Raw genomic sequence first — 27,211 nt, 5'->3', positions numbered from 1 at the left:
CCTGCTGGGTGGGCTGAGGAGTAAGGCACCTGCACACTGATGTCCAGATGAGAGTGAAGTAACCTCACCTGTGAGATGCAGGAATCGGAGGCTGACATCAGTGGCCTTTACATCTTCCGACTGTGGTTGCTAAGCAAGCCAACAATTAAGAGATATCATAGAAGATACATTTTGAATGAGCTGCTAATCACTCAGAGATTTAAAGGGAGCAGGAGATCAAAAGGGCCATAGATGAAGGTTGAAGGGCTTCAAAGGAGTGGGATCTGGCTTTGACCTTCAGCAGATTATTATTTGGGGTATCATCATTGCTAGGATTAGGAAATGACCAACTGTTCTGTCCTCCTTCAGCATATAATTTGGAAAACAAAACATCTTTATTCTTAAAATATTACTGGGGAATGTCTGTATTTTGCCACCACTGTCAAATACTGTAGTTTCCAAATAGGTGGGAAGCCCTGCAGGTGGGCAACTACCAAATGAGATTTGAAATGTAGGTTGTACTGGATCAGGCTCTTCCTTCTGACACATGGGATATGGTTGTGTCATTTATGTGGCTTTCTGGAGAGAGTGATTTTTAAGGGCAAGACTGGGGGGAAACACTGGGAAAAATTCACTTGGGGCATTATGCTGGCCTGAGCTTAAGAGAGCCTTGGACAGGAGCCTGTAGAATCCCAGAGGCCTGTGCAGGTGCATGATGCATGGCTGCACTCAGCCTCTCTCTGCATGGATGGCTGACCACTACCCCAGGCTACCCCTGGTAGCATGTGCTGGAAGAGGGGCTGAGTGGGGTAGTGGAGGGCTGTGTGCTTTGCTGTAGGTTCTGCTGCTCATGTTGGCGGCAAGATCTTGGCCTGTTGGGATCATTCTATTGGGAGCCAGACTACTCAGCAGAATGACACAGCCTATGCCTCTTAGCATCAACCCTGTCTGGGCACGCACCTCTCCCTTTCTGCTTGGTAGCTCATGAAACTTTAAGCACGTTATGTGGTTTATCAGCGCTATGGTTTGTGTGTCTCCCCATAGTTCATATGCTTTAAATGGGGCAGCAGAAGGGATAAAAACCCACAGGACCTCAACTCTAGACAAAGAACTACAAGCAACTAAGGAATGCTGGGATGGGAGAAATAGCCTTCCCCAGGCAAGAGCATGCCTATTGGTGATCGAAAACACAGGGCCAGCCTTTAAAACATACGTACAAGAAACTCTATACAGACTGAGCAGGTTGCATGCATATATTTAGGAGTGTGTGTGTGTGACAACAATTAATGAAAAAGAGGCCATTAATTGGAATGAGAACAAGCTATAGGAAACATGAAATGGGTTGGAGGAAGAAAAGGGAAGGAAGAAAATGGAATTATATTATAACTTCACATAATGAAAAATCATAATAAAAGAGTGGATACTTTCCTAGAGAACTGTAGCTGCAGTGGGGTGCACGCTATTCTCTACATAGGAATGTTGGTTCTTGCTGGATCATTTAAATGAGGGGAGCGAGCATAGAGGAGAGTATTCTCATAGACCGTTCTCTAGACATCAAGGGAGAGATTGCCTGATACAAGGAGTTGGTATTGAAATAGTATTTAGTAGACTGTGAAGAGATGAAATGTCTTCCAAGCTCACATTTGGGATTTCTGATCCAAAGCAGTTGGTGCTAATACAAGAAAGCCTAGAAACTTTATTTTTTCATCTAATGCCTAGTTAAGTAGGAACTTCAAATAAACCATGAATGGGGTATATATGTAAGCATATCCTAAATGGTGCAATCCTCCATTTATTAGTTTAAATTTATTAGAAAATTAAAATTCTCATTTAATCATGTTTAGTTTAGCTGGGAGTATGATACTTCTGCTTGCTAAATGCTTTTGTACAATGTGTCCAATTGGAAGTAAAGGCCAGGCTGAAGATTCTGCTCATTGGGCAACACTATATCAAAGTGTTTCTCACAATTACCCCTTCCTTGCCAGCAGCCCAAGAAAAGGGGAAACTTCTGGTGGGGCCAGATGCCGTTCTGCAGGGGTGTCATGTCAGTTATTCTGAGACTCAAGGACTTTCTGTCCTGGGCAGCCCTGGACGCTACCTCATCCCCATTCCTATGGTTGGCATTCTTTCCCTACTGGGTCCAGTTCTCTAATGCTAGGCCTGTATCTTGTTCCCTTGGAGTGTCCCAGAAATAACTGGCAACAGAGCCATGCTTCTCTCCAGGGGACACATTCCAAGAAGGTTGGTGGGCCTTATGATCTTATATGCACAATGGCTTTCCTCCATGTATGCTTTATGCCTGTGATAATGTTTATGTCAGGCACACAGATGAATAGTAACAGCTAATATAAAGAGAACACAGTTACAGCAACACGCTGTAGGGAAAATTTGTGAATTTGTCTCTGTGTCTCTGTCTACTTTGTATATGCACCACTGCCTTTTTACCACCCTCAGCAGATACTAAGTGGTTTTCATGGCCATTGTTCTTAGACTTCCTGGCCAGTACAATCATGACCCAGAATGAATTCCTTGCCTATCATTTATTCAGTCTCTGACATTCTGCTATACAAAATGCCTCCCCAGTGTGCAGATCACATGAGACGTGTGTATAAGTTGCATGTGATTTGTATGACTTCAACAGATTGCAACTTATGTTATTAGAGGCCTCCTTCTGCAGCTCCATGCCTCAAGGACCGCCAGTGCCACACTCTGAATCTCTTGCATCACCAGGGTAGCTTGGCTTCATTCCCAGGCTCCAGCATTTCCTTTTCTTTCATTCAAACCCCATAGCACAGCAGATCAAAGTGAAGTGCATCCAGGAACTGGGGGGAAGGAAGTTGGAGAGTAAGAACTAGATTCCAGACAGGGGGATCCTGGAGAACTCTGCTGACTTAGTGGTTGACACACCCAGTCACTGCAGCATGAGAGTCGATCAAAGTCAGGCTCTCTCTCTCTCTCTCTCTCTCTCTCTCTCTCTCTCTCTCTCTCTCTCTCTCTCTCTCTCTGACATGCAAGCATGCATGCACGCAGGTACATGCACACACACATGCATACCTGTGCACACATGTTCACACACACAGAATGAGAGTGAGAGAGACAGACAGACACAGCAGACAGACAGACAGACAGACAGACAGAGACAGAGACAGAGACAGAGACAGAGACAGAGACAGAGAGAGCTTATTGATGTGTGATTTTTTTCAGTCTGAGGTGAGTGGTATTGATACTAAAACAACTGAAACCAGTTAAAGAGTGGAGCCTGCTCAACATCCCTATTGTGCGACATCTTAGGCCTGGTGGCAAACCCTCCCAGAAGGAATTAGGATGAATGATGGCTGCAGCCGGGTGCTAGGAAGGATACAGTGAGCTTCAAAACAGAGGAGGTTCTGATGAAAGTGGACTATTGCCTCTAAATGACTTCATAGGTCCCCCTGAGCAGAGCAGCAGGTTCTGAAGGTCCTGAGGTAACTGCAGTTCTGAAGAGGAAGGCAGGAGACTCCCTTTCCTTTTGTTCATGGTTGGCAGTGAACATCAATGTTTCCTTAACTCCCATTTGTCTTGTTGGAGGGAGGGCGGGCAGAGAGCAGGCCCAGCCAAGTTGTGTGTAGGATGGCTGGCTTTTGTGCCACCTCTCCAGGAACAAACATGTAGTATGAATAATTTAATAAATCTCCATGCAAGGTTACTTCCTGCCTCAGTGGTTCATGCTCCTGAATGAAACACAAACACACACACACACACACACACACACACACACACGCACGCACGCACGCACGCACGCACGCACGTGCACGCGCACGCACACACACGCACACGCACACACACACACATGCGCACACACGCGCACACACACAGCCTCTATATTTAAATAAGCCTTATATAGCACAATAGCTGGGTAACTGTCTACCCTCCATGCTGTTAGAATCTACTTTCTTATCTATATCTCTGACTTACTATTTACTGATTTCTATGTTCCATCTTGGCTGCTCTTGACCCAACTGAGCAGCGCTCTGGGACATGTTCTTTTGGCCTTGTTACATGGTGGCTCCCCTCTTCCCTCCTGTGCAGTCTTCTTTTTCCATGACAGCTCTCTCCTGCATGTTCTTACCCTTCCATGATGACCTTTTGTCTCTCTCCTTCCTCCTCATCTCTCATCTCTCCAGCTACTGGCTGCCTGGCATCTTTATTTACCAATCAGCATTAACTGGGGACAGGATTCCAGAGCTTGGGGGCCAACACTTAGCATTAACAATAACAGCAAAAGGCAAAACCTCAACCACAGAGGCCTTTAAGGAGGGCAGAGAGCAGGAGAAGGGAGAACCTGGTAGGAGCCATCCTTTGTCATAGAATTAAGGAAGGGAGACATTTAAGGCACCGGTCATTGGCATACATGTTCGTAAGCAGCCAGGCTATCAGAATGTTTGCACGGGTTGAGCTTCAGAGGTAAGTCCACTAAGCCATGATGCCTTTATACTATTATGGCCACAGCACAGTGTTGAAATCTTTTCCAAATCAAAACTGAGTTCCAAGCTGGGCAGTGGTGGCACACGCCTTTAATCCCAGCACTCGGGAGGCAGAGGCAGGTGGATTTCTGAGTTCGAGGCCAGCCTTATCTACAGAGTGAGTTACAGGACCCCTAGGGCTATACAGAGAAACCCTGTCTTGAAAAACCAAAACCAAACCAAACCAACAACAAAACACAACTGAGTTCCCACTTTGGCAGAATCAAAATGTTCTATATGCACCTGGCTCATAGCCACACAGCCTCTCCCTGGCCTGCACAGTTAAAGTAAGACCCCAGGATCCATATCTTAGACACTTGACTTGTCACCGATGTCTGCATGTGAACCTGCCCTCTGTCACTTGCTGCTTGGCACTGGTGGGAGCTGCAGGTCTTTAGTAGCATGTGGTTGGCATCTGTGGGGCACCTGAAGGCCAGTTGTTTCTATGCTTTCTGGGTAAGTATATGATTTGCTGTTAGGGTCAGGATTCCCTGCCCAGACACAGTCTCCTGGAGGTTCCTTATAGCCAATTGCCCCTTTCTTTCACTTTGCCAATGATATGTATGAATAAAATGTACTGTGGTCATATCATCCTCAGCTCCTCTCTTGGTCCCTCTCCCACTCTTGTTGATGCCTTTCACCCCCACTAGTCACCCTCCAACCACAATGGCTCACTTATTCTCAGCACATTGATGAGCTGTTAGTCTCTGCATTAACCCTCACCCTTTGTTGGGATAAGGGGGAAAAGCTTCTCTAACTCAGACTAGGAGCATCATTAGTCTATCGGGAAAACACAAATGTCCCATTTTGCAAAGCGTTCGGCAGCAGTACATTCTTCCCTAGGGCCCGTGGCTTCACCAGCCATAGGCTTTTAATCAATTTTACAGTATCAAGTATGAGTTCTTTTCAAAAAGAAAAAGAAAAAAGAAAAGAAAAGAAAAGAAAAGAAAAGAAAAGAAAAGAAAAGAAAAGAAAAGAAAAGAAAAGAAAAGAAAAGAAAAGGGGTCCCAGATGCAAACATTAAATAGCTGGTTACTGCCATAACAGTCATGCCACTATTGGATCAGTGAGCACATCTTGCCTGGCACATCTGAAATATAGAGCATTCTGTTCACACCTGAGAAAGAATATTGATGACCCCACCCCTTTCCCCAGCAGTTTGCATAAGTCTTTCCGTCCTGATGACACTAGCCAGCAGGGAGGAAAGTCTCCTACTTTCTGTAAGAAGCCTTTGGGACTGTATATTTATTTTGTTCTCCTGAATCATAGGAACAGTAAGAAAGGTATCTAAAGAATGCTCATTTATTTGTGTTGGCCTAATTGCCTCCATTAAACTTAATTGTCATAATTGCAGCTCCACTGCCGTAATTGTTCCTGTTGTCTTTATGGGGTTCAACAAAGGCATTGTGAGTTCTGTGCAGCTGTTTACACGGAGTTCGGGTCTATTATGTTTTGCATGGCTTGCTTCCCGCTCTTTAGGATTACATAGCTCACCCTGTCTCTTCTTTGAGGGGAGGACAAAGAAATGTGACTGTTGTCAGCTTCTGAGAACATGAAGAAGCTGACATACACATACAGTGAATCACAGTGTCTTTGGAGACATTCTGGTCTTCGTCAAAGGCTGTTAACCTCTTAGAGACTGCGTGGCAGGCACTCTACATGCAGTCTCTGACTGAATTTTCTCAACGACAGCTCTCTGTAGTATAATTATGGTGTTGCAGACGAGGAAAGCGAGGCATAGTAAAACAAAGAGACCAAGGTCACAGAGTTTGGAAGGTCCCCGTATTTGAGATATAAACCTAGGCATGTTTTAAATATTGCAATATCCTGTAGTAATTCGTGTGTTCAGCTCCAGCTCTCAGATTTCAGGTATGTTTGGTGGGAAGGTGACAACCTGTGTACAATGTCCCTAAGTGATACCTGGTGTTTTCACTATCAGGGGCTTCTCTGCTTTTGTTTTGTTTTGAATTTGCTATTATTTTAGATGTATTTTTACCTGTTACTCTTCCTCTACTCTAGCCTTGCTGCTGCAGTGGTTTGAATAAAAACGACCCCCACAGGCCCATAGGGAGTGGCACTACATTAGAAGGTATGGTCTTGTTGGAGGAAGTGTGTCCATAGGGGCAGGCTTAGAGGTCTCCAACACTGAAGCCAGGCCTAGTCCCGCTGCCCATGGATCCAGATAGAGAACTCTCAGCTCCCTGTCCAGCACCACGACTGCTTGCATGCTGCCATGCTTCCTGCCGTGATGATAATGAACCAAACCTCTGAAACTATTAGCCAGGCCCAATTAAACATTTTGCTGTGGTCATGATGTCTCTTTGCAGCAGTAGTAACCATAGATAAGACATTTTATATATTTACTTGCAACACAAAATCCATAATGCAAATTAACACAAAACTTATGGTTGAGTACCCAAGCATTTGCCATTTTAGTTCTTCCTTTACTGATGTTCACCCTTCCTTCTTTGCTGCTTAAGCTGGATAACTGAGTTAACCTTGACTCCTCAGAGCCAAATATCTCAATTATAATCAATCCCCGTGGATCAAATCCAAATTTGATTTGTGTAGTGGTTCTATTTCTTTGAGAAAAAATTTTCCTTAGCATCTCCTAATGGGTAAGCATTTTCTTTTCAATCACGGCCATTCTTTCAAACCCCACTGACATTTCTTGAAGCAGACTGGCTTTTGCATCTGTGGCTTGGATTATATTTCTTTAATTGACTTGCTCAATCAGACCGGCTCCTGTTCAGGCCATTTCCTGTTTGCCACCAACTTCTTTTCTACAGAACTTCACAATCAGCCTTTGGTTTTACCTATGTCATAAAAATTTCAGAGATGTCCAAGGTCTGCTGGATTAAGATCACACATCTTATCCTGACACAGAAAACCTTCCATTCTCTGAGCTCTGCAGCTAAACCACATTTTCTGTTTCCTCTCTGACACCCCATGTTCTAGCCACTCCCAGCTACTGGCAGCTTTCCACACAGCCTGTTCTCCTGCTCCCCCTTACAATTCCCTCTAACTAGATTCTCTTCCACGTTCCACACCACCCATTTGCAGTTATTGAGTCACACTTGAAGAAAATCAATATCACGTTCAGAAAATCTTTTTTTAACTTCTGATTTCACACAACTGAAATAGGCAAACATCTTTCTTTTGCCTCTTTCTCTGACCACACCCACCCTTCTCACTCTTCCTTACCACTGAAGAGTTGGTCTCCTCTCATTGGTTTACTGTGCACTGATAACTGCAGTGTGAATGTTCCTTTAAATACAGCGGTAGCTGCGTCTCAGAACTTTATGACCTGTTTTCATTGTCAGTAAGTTCCAAAACACCCTTTCTGATTTCCTCTTTTCTTATTTATCTATGAGCTAACAAACTATTTTGTCTTTGAACATTTAGGGATGTTCCAGAAAGCTTTTTATTCATATATTCTTAACATAATTCCAGTGTAGTGTCACGGCACATTTTGTTTGAGATTTATGTTATGGTGCAGGCCACTATAATGAGTGTTTTATGTGTACTTGAAAAGTGGGCATCAATGGCATAACGTGAGAGGGTTTTTTTTTTTTGTATAAATATCACTAATTCACATTGGTTGAGACTATCATTTATTATCTATTCAGTCCTACATTTTTGGCTTTATTTCATTATGTCTTCCACGATTGTCCTCAGAGACACTATCTTTTAGTAAAGGTGAGAATTTATCTATATCGCTTTATAATTTGTTTATTGACAATTTCAGTGTGTCATTCTGTCATCCATTTGACATTTATTTTGGTATCTAATATGAGTTAGGTATGTGTCCCTTGTTATATAATTCATTTCCCCTTTAATTAAATAGTTGAGACTTCGTTACATAGCTATCATGCATACACAGTCACACTAATATATATATATATATTCACTTATGTATTGGTAATTTATCTTATGTCATATTTCATTTAACTGACTTCTTCTTATTCCAGTAACATTCAGTCTCGATTTTTGCACGTTGATGACCTGTGTTGGTATCTGAGATACTCTTGCTTCTCTGGCCAAAGGCTCTTTGCTGATACTCCAGATGGTTGTTGTTTGAGGATAATTCCTGTATAGGCTTCTTTTAAGGCTCTGGTTTTTTTTTGTTTGTTTTGCTTATGCTTTCCTGCCCTAATTTCAAATCATCTGGCATTTGGCTGCCCAATCCAAATACTCTGAGATGTTTTCTTGAGGAAGTTTTTGATGCTGCTCAATGAAGATAGTATCAAGGTACTGTCCTGTCAAGATCGAACCTTTCACTGGTATATGGCAGCCAGGTCTTCTCTGGGCAATGGTGAGCAAGATTGAAGACTTCACTGATGTCAAAAATATGTGGAAGGGATCTGTGTCCCACTATCTTGGCAACCTCTCTCCACACTCAGCCTCTGCTTCTTCACCAATCATGGGTCCTTTGGTCCAACTTAGAGTTTACTGGGTTGTCATTTGGAAAGAAGGTTAGTAATCTCCACATTGTACAGATGGTGGCCAGGTGCCTCAGCTATTGCAAGAGATTCCTGAAATGTTAACCTAGAGTTGAAAGGATCTTTATATATGAGGCAAGGGAGAGCCCCCTCAGAGCTTCAATCTTCTCAGCAGCTTCAGGTGGTTAGTAAGGATGGTAGAACTGGTACCCAGATGTCCTAACTTCTAGTTGACTGCCTTGGTCCTAGGACTTGATTCCTCCTTGACCTAGGATTGGCATTCCTGATGGTTAGGGTGGATATACTCCACCAATATGCTTTTCTTGTGAGCCTTTGGCGTTTCCTCGGGTTCTGCTCAAGTCAATAGTGTACATTGCTCTCTTACTCTACTTTAACTCACTCTTTTAGCTAAGACCCTGGTTTAGCCAGATGGAAAACTATCTCACTGAGTCAGTGTGGTTGCCAAACTGATACTATTTTTACATGGCCAATAAAAAGAGTGTAGGCTTCCTATATGGATAATCAATTATTTATGGGCTGCGGAAAACAATGTCAAGACCCCTGACAACTTAAATGGAGACCTGAATTCTCTGAATTCATTGATAAAAATCTGGAATCTTCGTCCTTTTCTTTCCTCAAAGATACAAGAGACAGCTGCTTTTCATTAGCTCCCTTGTTAGAAAGAATACTTGGTAAATTTTGTTTGAGAAAGTGGATTTCTACTTCCACAGAATGTGTATGTGTTCTCTATAACATTGCATGGCATAGAATTATTACATTATCCTTCCTGTACTGATTCACTTCCCATTGTTATAACAAAAGTCCTTGGGTGACTCAACTTAACAAAAGGAAAGATTTATTTTGACTCCTAATTTCAGAGATTTCAGTTTATGGTTGCCAGGCCCTACTGCCTTTGGGTCCATGGCAAGGCAATGCATTACAGTGGAAGCACATTGCTGAAGAAGCTGCCTGTCTCAAAGTAACCAGGAAGCTAGAAGAGAAACAAAAGCGATGGAGTCCCAATGTCACCTTCAGAGAGAGTGCTCTTGTGACCTCACTTCCAGTAGGCCATGCCTTTTAAAGGCCATTGCCAATATATTACTGGATGAAGAAGGTTTTTCCTTCTGCCTTCATGGTCAACATTTATTGGTTTTCCGAAAGGTATTGAGGGATCCAGGATATTGTAAGTGGCAGAAAAGATGCACCTCTTTTTGTTTGGTCATTACCCATAGGCTCCAGATTCATATCTGAGCTCAGCATGTTTTCCCACATGCTGGGACAGGCTGGTTTTGAAGACAACACAGCTGAGTGGAAAGAAGAGGCGTGCTTCTATACTCGATCATTTGTATTTTGAATCTTTTACCAAATGGGACTAGTGCCCTCATAAGGGACCAGCTTCAAGTCTAACCACTTTCCAGGTCTTGGGAGCTTAATCCATGTGGTTTTATGCATCTGTCCCATAATCTGGGACTATCTTTTATGGTCCCAGAAAGACACCTTTCCCTATCCTTTTGATGTTCTGTTTGAGTCCTTGGCAGAAGTCTAGCTTATAATTTTTTAATTAAGACATCTCTCTTTGAAAAGGTGGTGACAACTGAGCTCTAGGCTGCTCTGGTTTATCACATGCTCTAGGACAGGTTTAGGTTGAATTTCCATCAGGTCATAACATGAAGTCAAGATCTGTGATAATCTCATTATTCTCGGGAACAGGGTAGCACTGAAATACCGAGACACCCAGGCCCTAACACACCCAGTGCCTTTTGCACAACGCTCTTGGATTGACATTTCTCACCACTCATTTGGGACATTAAGGTTTCACGAGCTTGGCTTCTTACCTTGCAAGAGATCAGCTTTCTTCTCTGGCAATGAATGATATTTTGAATTATTTAGGCAAATAATTTAGAACATTTACAGTCCCAGGGGAGTTTTGCCATGCTCAACAAACCTTGACCTTATCTCCCATGAGTGCGTCCATGCGAGGCAAGCATCACCTGCATCACTGTGCACTTGGCATTTTTATGTTGAGTCACAGGTACTGATATGGCTTCTGGAAGGTTATAGGGTCTACCCCAAGGCGGGAGGGCAAAACTTTCAGTGCACTCTTCTTGTAGCTCCCATTGAGCAGCAGGTTCTATGTGGTTCTACATGACGGAGGCTAGCTAGCAGTGGCCTGGGAAAAGACAGTGGAGTCCAACCCTGAGTCTGTCTGTGACAGAATCAAATGCAAATTAGACAGAGAGTGGTCTAAGTTATCCATGTAGCAAATAGGAGTAGCTCTGGAACACAAGCCAGTTTCAGGAAGGTTCACGGTGTGCTATTGTTTGTACAGCTAAGATGTCCAAGAAGCCAAAAGGCATCTAAGACAAAGATTTTAGTTGGGAATTGACCTTGATGGTCATGTACTATACACTCTCTTGCCAAGCCCAGTACAGACACTCTACATCAGTGGTTCTCAACCCCCAGACATGGTTCCTGTGGCAAATCTCGATCTCCAAAAGTATTTACATTATGATTCATAACAGTAGCAAAATTATAGTTTTGAAATAGCAATGAGAATAATTTTATGGTTGGGGGGTCACCATGACATAAGGAACTGTATTCAAGGGTCGCAGCATTGGAGAGGTTGAGAACCACTGCTCTAGATGCTCTTAGCTTCTGAGTGGGGTCTCAAACTCATTATTACTAGACAATAAATGGTATGATCAGTCCAGATAATGACATTCAATGCTGTCATTCTTCCCTTTCAAAGTCACAGAGATACCTCTAGCTGGGGGTGGGTGGGTATTTTTTTTAGAATTCAGGACATTTTCAAATGTTTTTAATGGATTTTTTTGTGTAATTTTTCTCTGTTATGTCATAGCTTTTAATATCCCAATGTGCTAATTATTTCATCTTTGTCATGTCTGGATCTATTTATACTAACAACACGCCCCCAAACAAACACACATCATGGATTATATATCCCTGGTATTTTGCATGTCTGGTAATTGGTCCATGGGTGGCCACGTGTTGGAATAATATTTTAAAAATTCTTTTTAATTAATTAGTTTATTTGGAGACAGAGTCTCATAAAGCCCTAGCTGTCTTTGAAACTGGTTTGTAGCCAAGTCTGACCTTGAACCTCTGTCTGAGCTGTCTGCTGCTACCTTCTGAGTCCTGAGATTGCACAGTGGTGAGGATTGCCCAGGGCTTCATGCATGCTAGGCAAGTGCTCTACAGAGTTAGCATCGGATCCTCTGTGGAGGGTCAGCTGTTTGTTGTATCCCTTTAAATATCCTTGGGCTTTGTTCTAGACTCAGTTAAGTTACACAGAAACACGTCTTTTGAACCATGCTGGGATGCTTAGCTAGGCAGTACTGTGACAGCTTTTGAGCTGGGGAGATGTATGTATGTATGTATGTATGTATGTGAGTTCAGTCTGTGGCTAAGGTCTTTCCACTCTGTCTGTGGGAGTGTTGAGTATACGAGGACTTTCTGCCACATCTCCCTCCGTCTGCAGGAGGTGCCCTTACCACCTCTCATGACTTACTTATCAGCCTGAGCAAACAGGAGCCCTCACACCCATAGAGCCCTTCTTCCTTACAGCTGTCTTAAACACAGAACAGGGACAGCAGGAGAGAGAAGCTGTAGGAATCTCTCCCAGGATTCTCAGAAGGCTACTCTTCGAACTGCTTGACTCTGCAAGTGTAGCCAATGATGATCCCAAGCTCTCAACTATAGCTAGCTCAGGGGAATGGCTGGGTTTGCTTTGGCTTCTTTTTGTACTGTTCCTTAACCGAATCTTTTCCTCCACTGGTTGGACTGTCCTAAGCCCACCTTGTCCATTTCCTTCCACTGTGGAATCTCCATCTTCTCCTGTCTGGTGCAGGGTCTGCAAACGTCTCAGCAATTCTACTTGTGTTGGAGGCAGAAGGTGGACTCTGACCACTGTCACCCACCATGGACTTCTTCCCTCCCATGTCTTTGGTGCTATGTGTTCTCTTCTATGATTTCTGGGTGCGCATGTCTTCTCTGCTCTGGTATTGGTGTTGGTCACTGCCCTTCTGCTGTTGCTCCGAAGCCTCATGTTTCCTGTCTTTCTGTTCGCTTCTTATTTCATTTTTCTTTCACTCCTTTTGGCTTTTGAAAAAGGTGTTGGCCCTTCAGAGGCATGACCACCGATGGTATCAGACCACAGTGTTCTCTATGGACCATTTGGTTCCTCTGAGAATCCCTGGACTACCAGCTTCTGTATGTGCATGTGCACTTGCGTTTTTGGAGCATAGTATTCCACTGATGCATTCTCTTGGCTAAGGAGTAGGACCAAGGTGTCTCCATCTGTCCATCCATCCAGTAACTATCCATCTATCTATCTTTTTGTACACACCTATCTTTCATGATTAGTGTTTTCACCATGATGTCTTCCATGACTGAATTTGCTCTGCACAGAAGGTTCTAGCAGGCTGATGTCACTCTATTATTTTTATCAAAGACTTTCTGGAGCCCAGGGCAGGTAAGTCTATTTCTCACAAGCGTTTGTGTCTGGTGTCGTTAGATTAAGGGGTTTGGGCTAGATCCAATGAAGCCATTTGTCCCCTTGGACAATTATATCCTTTATTCTAGACCTTTATTTTATACAAACCCTTGAGATTAGTATCCTTATCATTCCCTGTTACTTTCCCAATGATTTTTGTGTTCTGAAAAAGCACTGGTGTTATCTGTCTTATTGTGAATGTCACAGACTCCATCCCAGGAGTCAAGTTGACTCACTGTCCAGGGCCTGGATGTGCACAGCTCCTGCAATGCATTCTTTGCTAGGTGGAACATACTATTTATTTCCCCCCCCCTTTTTTTTGGAGATGGGTTTTGATATGTAGCCTCAAACTCCTGGCAATTCTTCTGTATCAGCCTTCTGTATAGTGGGATTACAGGTATGCAGTACCACCATGCTCAGACTGAAAAACAAAACAAAACAAAACAAAACCAACAAGCATATCCTCCAAGATTTTACCCTAAGCTTTAGTGACCATTCATTACCACTTTACATCAGCCTTTGCTACCTGTGTCCAGGAGTGATATTTCTGAAGGTTTTTCTATATTTCCTTTGGACTTCAAAAGCTTTTTGGTCTGTGGCAAGGGTGCTTTTATTAGGCATTGTCATTTGGAACACTCTGTTCAGGATGTGGCTAGGCAAAAAACCAAAATCCATAACCAAGACAAAGCAAAACAAAAACCAACTAACTTAGGAAATTACGTTTGGCAAAGACTTGGCAAGGGTAACCCGTTTGTTGCCAGAATCTTTGTTCACAGTGTAGGTGGTTCAGATGGTACTTAATTAAATGTGTTTTCCTATAAATTCTCGGCAATACGCTTATTTTTTTTTTAATAGAGCACTAACACCTACCCCATTCTAAGGCAACTAAACTTCACAGCTCATAGAATAGGGAAGACAGCATATGTACATACATGTTACTTCTGTTAGTTATCCTCAGAGCAACAATGGGCTTCCCTGATAGTGTTGACCAAGCCACAGGTTATACATTGACATTCACTATCTTCCTCCTAACTGATGTGTCTATGCACGACAAAAAAGACCCACTCCTGTCAGTGCTGACTTAGAGTCAGGCTCTTCACATTCATGATCGCCTTACATGTTCACAGCTCTTAGAAGCAGGTACCAGACTAGCATTAGCATTTCAAAGATAAAGCACCATCTTGATACCAGCACTTGGAGGCAGAGGCAGATGGATCTCTATGTTTGAGATGAGCTTTATCTATGGAGTGAGACCCTGTCTCAATAGATAAGTCAGTTAATTAATTGAGGGCAAGTCCTTGTCAGGGTTAGACAGCTACATGTGATGGCTGTGTTAGGTGGTCTGAAGGGTGTGTCTAGTGCCAAAGCCACTGTTGTCCTAAGCACAGTGCCAACTTCTGTAAGACCAGACATCCCAGGCTTTAGTTGCTGCACGCCCAGGGCAATCCTTCCGTATCTGCTTGTCTCTCTGTGAGCATATTCTGCCCAGCATTGGAACATTAGAAATACAGCACCAAGACAGAAGGCATCTCCTTCTCTGTCCCCGTTTTGGGTGATGCTATGTCAAATTAAAGAAGTTAATTTTTGTATGTTTCAAATTGAACAGTTTACTTACATACAGCATTTTGTAGATTTGAAGATAGAGGTTCCTTCCAAATATGAGTAGGGACGAGAAAAATGTAATGCCTTTCAAAACCATGTGGCATTGGCACACACTCTCATCTGAAAGTTCACACGTTGAGAGTCATGTAGTCCCATTACCAATTGCAGAAGAATCTCAAAATATTTAAAGTAAGTTTGTGAATTTTCACTGGACCTCATTCGTGGCTACTCTTGATCATATGCAGCCTATGGGCTTGCACGTTGGTTATCCCTGTATGATTGCTCTTCAGAATAATTTCTTATTTCTAACTTTGATTACTCTTATATATCCTTCAGGAAGGGGTATACACACAAGGATAGAGATATGTAGCATAAATCATTTGTTTTTTAATGTAAATAGCCTTATCATCTATGCTATTTCTCAGTAGAGGTAACTACAATGATTTGACTGGTCTACATTTTATAATATATATTTTTATAAATCTAAGTATTTTTGAATATTTTATTTTTAGGTGTGTGTGTGTTCACATGAATTTAAGTGACTGCAGTGGTTTGAATATGCTTGGCCCAGGGAGTGTGGCACTATTAGGAGTTGTGGCTTTGTTGCAGTAGGTGTGGCCTTATTGGAGTAAGTGTGTCATTGTGGGCATGGCTTTAAGACCCTTATCCTAGCTGCCTGGAAGTGAGTATTCTGCTATCAACCTTCAGGTGAAGATGTAGAATTCTCAGCTCCTCCTGCACCATGCCTGCCCGGATACTGCCATGCTCCCACCTTGATGATAATGGACTGAATCTCTGAACCTGTAAGTCAGCCCCAAGTAAATGTTGTCCTTATAAGACTTGCCTTGATCATGTTGTCTCTTCACAGAAACAGTAAAACCCAAACTAAGACAGGGACCACAGAGACCAGAAGAGGGCATCAGATCCATAGTTATAAGGGGCTGTGAGTTGCCCAGTGTGGCGCTGGAAACCAAACTCAAGTCTTCTGCAAGAGCAGCAAGTACTTTCAGCTGCTGAGTCATCTCCCCAGCCTTACATCTAGAATTTAACAGCAATTTTATTTCAGCTTTCTCAAGGTTGTTACTCATGGTCAGGTTAGAGTGGTGTCTCAGTTGGTAAAATGCTCACCTTGCAAGCACAAAGAACTGAATCTGACCTCTAGAACTCATGAAAACACTCTGGGCTTGGTGGTCCAGGCTGTGTGCTGTGTCTTGGAATCCCAGTGCTGGGGAGGTGGAGACAGGAAGATCCCCAGGGCTTACCTGCTAGCCATCCTATCCTACTGGCGATCTTCAGTCCAGAGAGAGAAGCTGTCTCAAGAAGCAAGGGGGATGAAGTGAGAAAGACATCCCAGGTCTTCCTGTGATCTCCACATGCACGTATCATCTTCTTGATTCAACTGTTTCTTCCAGGAAGTCCCTAGTCAGCTTTCTGGGTAATTGTTGCTTCTTTGAATCTGATCAGTTCCCGTCTCCACCTTCAGATCTCACCTTTGATAATTTTTAACATTTCTCTGCATTTTTGATGTTCAGAATATCAAACCTCTGATGATAGAATTCTAACGAGCCCACTGTTTTGTTTTACCTTGTTATAGTCATGCCGCTCCAGTTTTGCTTAGTTCCACGGGCTGGGTGTATCAGTGATTTGTTTTGGAAAACTCTGTGTCAGTTCTTCAAATACTGTGGGACTCGTGTGTGTGTGTGTGTGTGTGTGTGTGTGTGTGTGTGTGTGTGTGTTTGCACATGTACTTGTGCAAAATAGCAAGTGCCTCAAGGAGAAAAGCAAAGAAGGATGATGAACATTTATTTTCGGGGTTTGCTCTGGAATACTGATTCTGACGTACTGATTGGCTTGATCAGAGTCTGGAGCAGAGTGGTTGGCCTGAGCCAGCAATGAAAGTTCCTTATCAGTAACCTATACCAGAGTTGCAACTGCTTGTTTTTCCTTGGCTTCATTTCATTTATTTAGATAATGAAATAGATATGACTGGAGCCACAGTACTGGCATTAAAATGAGAAAAATTGGTTTTTTTTTTTCCAGGATCAATATGAAATTACCTGTGAGGATGGCCTGCCTGGGTTCAATTCACATCTGTTAAGTGGGCTCACTGCTGTCTACTTAGTTGTCAGAGCTACTGAAGATACTTAGAGCAAGGAAGAGGGAGTTTTCCAATAAAATTACCCTGTTCCTTATTCTTCACTGTTTTTTTCATAGATTAGCTCCATGTGGGAATTGAGAAACAACGGACTCTTAATTAAAATCTTACTCTGGCACCCAGCAGCGCCATCGCTCTTACACCGTGTCATCCTGTCTGCGTTTGTCATCTTCCACTGTCAGAGAGAGCTGAAGGAAGGAAGCAGATGCCTGCTCAGCGGGAAGCACTCTCAGAGTGTGGAGTGTACCGAGCCTGGGCCATCCCAACAGGTCTGGCTCCGGGCAACAGCATTCAGAAGCAACTTCAAGATGTGTTCTACAAGGAAAGAGAAAGCTTCTTGTTGGCAGAGGTGACTCTTAGGTACTGTGGTCACATGTGCCCATTTTGAAATGCCAGAGTTAGGAGAGCTGAGCCCTGCTAAGCTGAGCCCTGCTAACCTGCCAAACACACAAACAGGTGAGCTGTTAATAGACATATCTTGGTCATCTCAGCAAGCCAAAAATGAGTCAAGTTTTTTTTTTCTAGGTTAACCTAATCTAAAAATAACACTTTCATCTCTCATTAATAGGCTGGTTGTTATCTAATGTTTTGCTGTGGGTTCAGGGACCCAGAATAAATCATTCTTTGATTATAGGGTGGGCCCAGCTGTGCTGACTCACACAGAATGGGCCTGGACACAGAGGTTGATCTGTCCCAGGTCTTAGGGGAAGCAGTACACTGAGTCCCAGGCCCTTTTTCTTTCCTACAGGGAAGTACAACAACCTCTAAATTGATCCAGCAAGAGGCGGAGTGTAATCTAGAGCAAAAAGGAAAGTCCAGCATCCTCAGAATAATTCTTCCCTGCTTTTAGGCCCACCAAGAGGTTTTGGCCTCATCATGAACCAAGTTCTGAACTAGAGGAGGGAGTCAAGGTGCCTGGGGATTTGTACCTGCGAAAGATCCACATGCCTGCTCCCCCTCCTCACGGGGCTTCCACCTGTCTCCAGCTCTCACCATGCTCAGCATCTTCCCACTTTGATGAGCTGTCGTGGCCTTTTGGAGGGTTTCAGGAGACACATCAGAATGTCCAATAATATAATTGACTTTGGAATTATACACGTAAGAATGAAAGTTCAAGAGGTAGCCTTTACGGTGACCCAACTCAGCCTTGGGAAAACAGGGGAACTGATGTTACTAGGATACAGGCCTTTTGTGGACCAAGTGGTCTTATTGTCCTTCAATATCAGCAGGGGACACTGCTTCTGATATTGTGCCTTAAAATATGATGACTGAAAGTTCCTAGGGATTGTTGTTGCTGCTGCTGTTGTTTTGTTTTTAGCTATATTGGGGGTTGAATTTAGGGCTCAGTACATGCTTGGTAAATACTCTACCGCTGAAATATATCCTCAGCCACTTATTGGTTGGTTTGTTTGTTTTAAAGGTTTGACAAAGAGTTTTACTGAGTAGATGAGGTTGCTCCTTAACTCAGGCTGGCCTAGACATTGTTCTGTAGCTCAGGTTGGCCTTGCATTTCTGATCTTTCTGTGTTAGCCTCTGAAGTATTTGGGATTATAGGCCTGCACTATTTTGCCCAGTTGGTCATATTTGTAAGTCATTCCTTAAACATCTACATGTAAGACAGTGATTGCTCTTGGTATGAAGGATTCACAAGCTTATGGAGTAGATTCTCCCTCTGTCTACCTTACATTTCTGTTTGCTGATATCCTGTGCCATGAAGATTCTCCTCTCTGTTTTCTTTCAACTGACCTTGTCAATGTATATAGCACATATACTCCAACTGTTGGGTTGTGGCCAGATCACCAAAGCCTTGATGTGTTCATGGTAACCTTTACCTGAGGACATTCATTAGGAGGATCTGAAGGTGACAGGTCACTGTTGTTCCTCATAAAGGGACATGTAATCCTTTATCATATACAGCGATGTAATGCGTATCAGATTAATATATCACATGTAATGTGTCCAGTGTGGTTAACTCTCCAACCCAGGCAATAAGTCCACTTATTGATCTGAACTAAGCAAATGAAAATAAAAGAATCCCATCCAACTCTGGCTTAGGTCCCTTCTGACAGTTTTAAGGGCTTAGAATGTTCGGAGGTTTTCGGAAATCTGCCTGCCTTCTCTTCTCTCTTTTTGCCATGCCGAGATATTTTTCCCATAGAATAGACAACTGACCGGCATCTGGTCATGGTTTTGAGCACCAGCATGGTCTTTGGACAGATAATTCTGTGTCGAACACTGAACAGCCTCATCAAGGGACCTGGAAGAGATGAGGTCATGGGCAAACTTGGACAAGGGTGAGGGGGGGCAACGTGCTCTACAGGGGATCCTTCAGAACTAGTTGGTTGTTGTGGTCAAATCGGCAGGATCTGGATCTGGAGGAACTTACCCGCCAAACCTCTAGGCAGACCTGTAAGGTGGTTTTGAGATTTGGTTGATGTGTGACGACCCTCCCCCTCAATGCCTTGGGACCCCAGACTGAATTAAAAAGTAAGCAGAGCACCAACATTGATTGTTCTGTGAAGATTCAATGCGAGCTGCCTCACATCCCTGCCATTGTGCTACGCTACCATGATGGACGGCACCATCTGTAAGCCAAATTAATTCCTCCCTCTTTCCCTTTCTCCTTCCTTCCCTCCCTCCCCTCCCTCCATTTCTTCTTTCTTTCCTTCCCTCCTTTCCTCCCTCCCCTTCCCTTCCTCTCTCCCTCCTTCCTTCTCTCCCTCCTTCCTTCCCTCCCTCCCTCCCTCCCTCCCCCCACTTTGCTCTTGTCAGGTATCTTGCTCTGGTGATGATAAACATTCCCAGCAGAGTCACACACCTTCAGCACTGTAATTCTTTCATCTGGGTAAGATTTGTTGAGGTTATCTGCCTTGGACATGGTAGACTGTTGAGATGGCTTCTCTGACCTCCCTAGACGCCAGTACCATCCTTCCCCAGCCTCAGATCCATCAACCAAAGTGCGTTCAGTCAGGCATTTGAGGACCACTGCTTTAGATGGAAATAATTTGTGGAAGAAGAGTAGAATCTTTATAAATATTTACATTGATGCATCAGACTGTTGCAAGTTATCTTCCAGCTCATCAATAACAAACAGTAAGAACACACAGGAGTGAATGGTCCAAATTCCCCCTTAGGAACGAGGACTTTACTCTTTAATCTGTGTTTGGTCTGCTGTCAGTTGCAGAGGCAATTACTGAGTAGGGTGTCTGTTTTGGTGGCACTATGGTTGTGATACTCTCTCTCTCTGGATTCCTCAGTCACTGTTTAAATTTATTTGACTTCACCCACTCCCAACTGTGTACTTAAAAGTAAACGGTTGCAGTTTAATTAATTCAGCTTAATTACTGGCATCAAACTGTAAGACCTTGACTTAATATTATTTAATGTGTTTGGAGGTCAAGCTGTGGGCTCAAACCTCTGACTATTGTTATATTGGAAATCAGATAATTTTGTTGTCTAGATTGGAACAAAATGAGGTGAAGAAAAATCTCTTTAGCTTCATTAAGGAAGCTGCCCAAGTCTGGTTCTGCAGAAATGCCTTAGTATGTGGAACAAGAAAGGTTCAACTGGGAGTCACACCCTGGGAAGACAAACCTTGTTTTCTCAGGGAATGGGACAGAAGCAGGAAGAAGACTTCTATCAACTCCAGAGAGAAGTGCAAGCTTGCAGAACTGGGCTCTGTCCTGGGCTGTGGTTGGCTATGGCACATGAAGCTAGGGATAAAGAACCCGGTAAAGATCTGTGTTGGAAGGCCTGGGTTGATTTTCTCTGAACTTCTCTCAACTCTTATATCCATGTAGCTGTTAGATTCATCTAGACTAAAGTTCCTGGAGATTAGCATGGGGGTAGAGGTACATGTGTGTGTGTGGGGGGGGTATATGGTGGTGTGTGTCCTGGCTGTTTTATCCACTGAATCAAGTACAGTGTCTGACATGGAAGAGCCTCACCTCAGGTTAAACCCAAGGAATCCTGACTAGGTCCCAGCAGAAGACAAAGTGACTTGGTTCAAAGATACCTGGACCCATGCCTCCTGAGCCCTTCCTCAGGAGCTCCTCCCCAGGCACAAAGTCTTTTATTTATTGCCTCACTCTGATCACTCAGCTAATGCAATCACAGGACTGAGTGCTTTTGCATTAGAGGGTAATTTATTGCCATCAGCGTTGCCCTTGATCTTACTAAGATACAAGAGGAGAGGAGAGGAACAAGATGGACAGTGTAGACGTGAGTTGGAGCAGCCGCCTAGGACTCAGGGTTTCAGGATGCTGAGAGCAAGCAATAGGCAGGGAAACAGGAAGAGAGTGGCAGAAGTGGGAGCCTTCTGCAGGTTGCAGTTTGTGCTCTACAGCTCTGGGCTAGTAAACACACGCCAGCAGGAGACCCTGTCTTGCTGTCTGGTCCATGGTTTATTATTGTCTACTTCATCTGTTGAGGACACAGAGCTTCCCATTGGCTCTTTGAGGAATGTCTTGGAACCCTTCTAAATCTAGGTGCTTTGGAGTTCTGAACCCTACTCAAGCCTGGACATTTCTCCAGCTGACCTTTAGATGGTGTCCAATGAGGGGCTGCACTTAGTGGGTCTGCTTTTCTACCCATACGCCCAAGTGATGACTGTTCTGTTCAGAGTTTGTTTTGTTTGATGAATGAAGATTTGGACCGTGTTGTTCTTTCCTGTCACTACCTCAAAGACTTTAATCAAAGGCTATTTGGAAATAATGCCAGCTAATTAGTGTTTATGATGCAACATGAGTGACTCTCCCTTAGTGCTTTAAACCTTTCCCCTGAAACCCAAACACGCCACACTCAGGCATTAATTGTTAAGAAAGATGAAAAGTCTACCAACCGTTTGCTGGGCGGAGGCCTCTTGTAGATAGAGCAGCAGGACCCCACAGGCTGGTACAAGGCAGGCTTGTAGCTGCAGATCTATTGCTCCCAAGCATGCTATGCATTGAGGGTTGGCGGGTGACGTGTCTGATCTCCAGCAAGCTCATTAGCCAGAACACTAAACCCTCGGCTGAGTTGCCTGATCTCTCTCTGTCATTGTCATAGAAACCACTAACTACAATCTGGTAAAATCAAAGTCCCTTTTGTGAACCACAGTTTTCAAGATAAAGGGTGTTTCCAAGTCATGCTTTCTTCTCCTACTTTTTGGATTTGTTCATGTTTTTAGAAAGGACCCTTTCTCTTTTATCCAGACCACATATTTATTCAGTATCTACTGTGGCTAAAGATAGTAGATACAAAACTATGAAGAATATGTTCCTCCTATCAAGAGGGGAATGAACAGTCCAGAGTTAGAAACACAGACAACAATGACAATAGCATTAAGTGTTTTGACAGTTGTTTATATCAGTAGCACGGAGAGAGACAAGGAGGAGCAATCAGGGAGGGCTCTGCACAAATAACTTCAGGGAAGACCAGGAGGTACATGGGCATTGGGAAACATTCCAGTGTAGACAGGTCAAAACCTGGCTTGTATCCATATCAAAATTACTGGGTAATGTGGCATTCTTTCTAGCCACAAAGAATACGTGGCCAACCTGTTCAGTGGATCTCTACGGTGCAAATTACTAAGCTCTGCATTTGTTCTGTTTTAGCTTCATACACACGACTATGACAAAGTTTACTTTACAATTAGACATGTTAAGCTTAGCAATGATCAAAAATAATCAAAACAATATGCTACAATACAAGTTCTCTTAAAAAACCTCACAATTCTTTTTCTTAGAGTTTTATATTTCATATTTTTGACTGCATATAGTAGCAAGTAACTAGAACCTCTGAACTGAAGCCATAGGCTGGGGAAGACCTCTGTACAAGACTATATATATATATATATATATATATATATATATATATATATATATATATGTAGATGAGGTGAGCCTGCCTCTCCTTGGTGCCTGGCTAGCAAACACCACCTGCCCAGTTTTCGGAATGATGTCTTTCACTTATCGTTTCTCCTAACATGAGTCCATCTAGTGCTGACATGAACGTGTCTCAACAGGACCCGTTTTCTACTCAATACATAAGAATATTGTCGCCTGTTCTGAGTGGAATGTAAATCAAGTGACTTTGATGCTGTCATGTATGGTAATTTAGATGGAAGTCAAACTGCTTCTCCATCAATTATTAGCAAAAGCCAGGATTTGTATGCAAATTAATAATAAATAATTTAAAATAAAATAACCTAAAACCTTTAAAGAGAACCAATTGTTTTAAGGCCCCATTAAGCTTGAAAGTACTTACTTCCAATAGAACAGCATGTTACTTAATTTTTTTCTCAAGACGTACATACAGTATAGAAACATCAATGTCTGGTTCTAATATTTGAACTTGAATATGTTAAACTAGTCTCCATTTACTAAGCAAGTAGTATGATCAAAATGTTTTAAGCCACACTGGAGAGTGGCACAGTGGCTTAAAGCACACGCTGCTCTCGCAGAGGACCCAGGCTTGACTCCCAGCGCCCACAAGACGGCTTACATTTAATTCCAGATGCAGAGAATCTGATGCACTCTTTTGGCCTCTTTTAGTACCAGGCGTGCATGTGGTACATATACATACATTCAAGCAGAACACTGTGTATATAAAATAATAAGATAAGTAAATCTTTAAAAGAAAAGACGTTTTAAGCCAGGTGTGATGGCACACGCTTGTTCATCCAAACAACCAGGAGGCAGATACAGGGGGTTCATAAGTTCAGTGCTAGACTGGACTACATAACCAATTCCAGGAAAGTCTCGGATATACAATACATTTAAGAACAGCCTATGATACGTAGAAAGATTCTGTTTTGGAAAAATAAATTGTACCCAATTATATCAAGCAGCACAAGGCGAGTACATGTTAGACTTTGTGCTGAGCAAGGTGCTTTATTAATAACAATAGAAGGGATCAAGGGAAGGGTTTTGGTAGATAGAACCACTCATAGATTTTTCTAAGACCTTGAGCCCTCTGCAACTCTAATGGCAGGTATGGATGGATGTGCCATCTGTTGTGTGAACATTAAAGAGTTTTGGAAATCCCAGGAGCCCAACACAGTGCTGGAGTAAGTTCTTGGGCCTAAGAGGGGGCACATGCTTCCTTCAGGCAGAGCCATGAAGCTGGAAGAACTCTCTACATGTGGCTCAGGTGAGGGGCCAGATCATGGCAAACCAGTGCATCTGAAAACTTCATAAAATATGTTAAGTAAATTCAATTAGTGATCTCAAAAGAAGTTTTAATGGACAGCTATTACACAAACACACACACACACACACACACACAGGGGACACATCTAAGTAAGATATATATGGGATACATATGTGGAATATGGGAAAATACATAAAAATTATATATGCACATTTTTTCCAAAGTGCTTTTTAGGTTTCCCCTGTGCTCTCATAGTCAAAATCAAAAGTATTTTTGAAAAGCTACATGCTTTATCCTGTATACACAGAGCAGTCCGTAGTCCGCGTCTTCGTCATATCATAAAACCTAACCACTTGGATGTGGATGAGCGGGTCTTCTAGGCATTTTCCAGTTCATCTCTGAGTAGTTTCTGTGCACCGTAAAAACCTTAATTCTCACTTGGAGGCTTGACATTTGTGAAGTTCAAATAGGCATGGGGAGAGACCAAAGGAAATGCTGAAGTATGACTGTGATTACTTGGCAGGCCGAAGGACTGGAGCTTTCCTTCTGGGAGAATTCAGGAATTTGTGCTTGTCTACCCTTGGAGAGCCATGGTGACCGGGACTGGGCTATGAGTCCAGAATGTTGCCTCTTTATCTTCCAGTCACTGCAACCTGGTCTTATCCACACTTTAGGTATAACTATCAGAGAAGCAGGGAATATTCAGTGAGAGAGAGAGAGAGAGAGAGAGAGAGAGAGAGAGAGAGAGAGAGAGAGAGAGAGAGAGAGAGAGAGCTTCCCAGAAAGGATGTTGGAACTGTCATCCCTTCCATGGAGCTAGAGGTGCTGTTACCATTCCAGTGTGAGCCATCTCGACATGCCTGAAGAGACCACAGTCAGAAACTGCCCCTCTTATCTCAGGTGCCGACTACCTGGCCCTGTGGCAGTGCTAATTCGCGAGAACCCATGTCATCTTGCTTCTTCTGGTACTCCTGGCACCTACCTTACTGAACACAATGAAAGTGATGGGTCTGGGGTCCTACTTGGCTGAAAACTCATCCTGATGCAGATGTATCATGGTCATTTATTATCAAGGCCATACAACCAAATATGAGGGGGGATTTTTTCTTGATAGACAGACAGATAGACAGATGTATATTATAGCGAGGAAGGAAGCAGTCTCTCCTACACAAGAAGTTCTTCCTTCTTCCTTCCTGTCTCCACATTCCCTCCTTGTTCACTGTCATTTTGTTCCCAAGACTTTAGAATTCACTTGCGTTGTCATTGGGAGATGTGCGGGGATGGTCTTATCTGATTACTGAGTTTGACCAATAAGACCTGGAGGAGGCAACTGACTGTTCTTGATGAGTACCCTGGTCCTTTGGCAATGTCTAAACTTGGAGAAAATTGGACAGGACCGAAGGTTGTTGCTTAACCAGTAGCAGTAAACTTTCCCTCTCCTTACACCTCAGAAGACATTCAGGGATGTTAGAGGCTATCAGGTCAGCGGCTCGGTTCCACACTTGAAACTGACCCACCCCACCTATCCACACTGTATCTGCGGTTGCGAGGACACAGGCTTGCTGTGCAAGGAGAGTCAGCTCCTGGTTCGCACCGTCAGGCCCCCAGGTAGTGTTTGCTTCAGGAAGGGCTTGGACAGGCCAAGATAGAGTGGTTGAAGGCTGCAGGTTGCAAAGTGACCTTACAGAGTAGGTAGGTTCTATCTTCTTGCTAGTATCTGGTGTGGCCCTGGTTCCCTGCACCCCAGCTGCCCATCCAGGCTTCTAGGTCAGATACCCCTCCTCCGCTGATTCATTCCAGGGGCTCTCTGTGCAGCCGGTCTGGGTAGCAAACTGCTTCTGCTTCCCTGCAAGGTGACCTGGGGCTAATTTCTTCATCTGTGGTATTCACCCATCCATGAAGTGAGGTAGTACTACAGCCACCCCTCGGTATGCATGGGCGACTAGTCCCAGAATCACGCAGATACCAAACTTCAAGGACACAAAAATGACATTGTTTTCATAGACCTCCTTCTGCGTGCATTTTAAATCATCTCTGGATGGCTTATAATGACTAATACAACATAAATACTGCATAAGTTATGTTATTAAACAGATAATTACAAGAAAAAAGTCTGTACATGTTCTTAACAGATGCTATAGGTTTCAAAGATATTTTAATGATATTTTTATGTTGTTGAGGAAAAGAAAATGTAATTTCAAAGATTTTTTTTTTCTACTTAGTAGATTGACTGGAGTGTAATAAAATCCTGCTTCGTTCCATGCCTTGGTGTACAAACAGCACTTACCCCTTAGCCAATGCTGCGAGGTGGAGGAGACCCGGAGGCCACAGAATTCTCTGCAGCATCTCTGGAAACCCAAGAAACTGGTGAAACTTTAGGCTTGAGAGAAGACCAAGGGAGGTGCTAAGCTTAGTCTTTAGATCCTAAAGGGTGAAATCCCAGTGTTGTTCCTTCCTAGTCTTCAGCCCCAGAAACACCCCCCTTCCTTAGCCCCTCCCCCTAGCCGCAGGCTAGACTCTAGCTGCCTGGGGCCTCTCTCTTAGTCTCTCCCTACTCTTCATTTCTACCCTGCAGTGGCATAGCTGTGTGCACAGCTCAGCCTGTCAGCCTGGGCAGTGTGTGTCTTTCCCATTAGGATTGGCACAGTCCTCCAACACTGCATCAGGGAACGATGTCATTGATCTGCTGATTAAGCACATGATAGAGTGGTTTTGGAATTGTGCACCGTCATTCAGACAAGTGAAAGGTTTTGTCGCTGTTGTTGTCATTAGCTTTCAGTTTTTTTTCTTTCCCTTTCCTCTCCTTTCCTCTCCTTTCCTCTCCTTTCCTCTCCTTTCCTCTCCTCTCCTCTCCTCTCCTCTCCTCTCCTCTCCTCTCCTCTCCTCT

This window comes from Mus pahari, chromosome 16, assembly GCF_900095145.1.
Source record: "Mus pahari chromosome 16, PAHARI_EIJ_v1.1, whole genome shotgun sequence".
NCBI classification, from domain to species: Eukaryota; Metazoa; Chordata; class Mammalia; order Rodentia; family Muridae; genus Mus; species Mus pahari.
The sequence above is the reverse complement of the archived record's forward strand: the minus strand, read 5'-3'. Positions refer to the sequence as shown.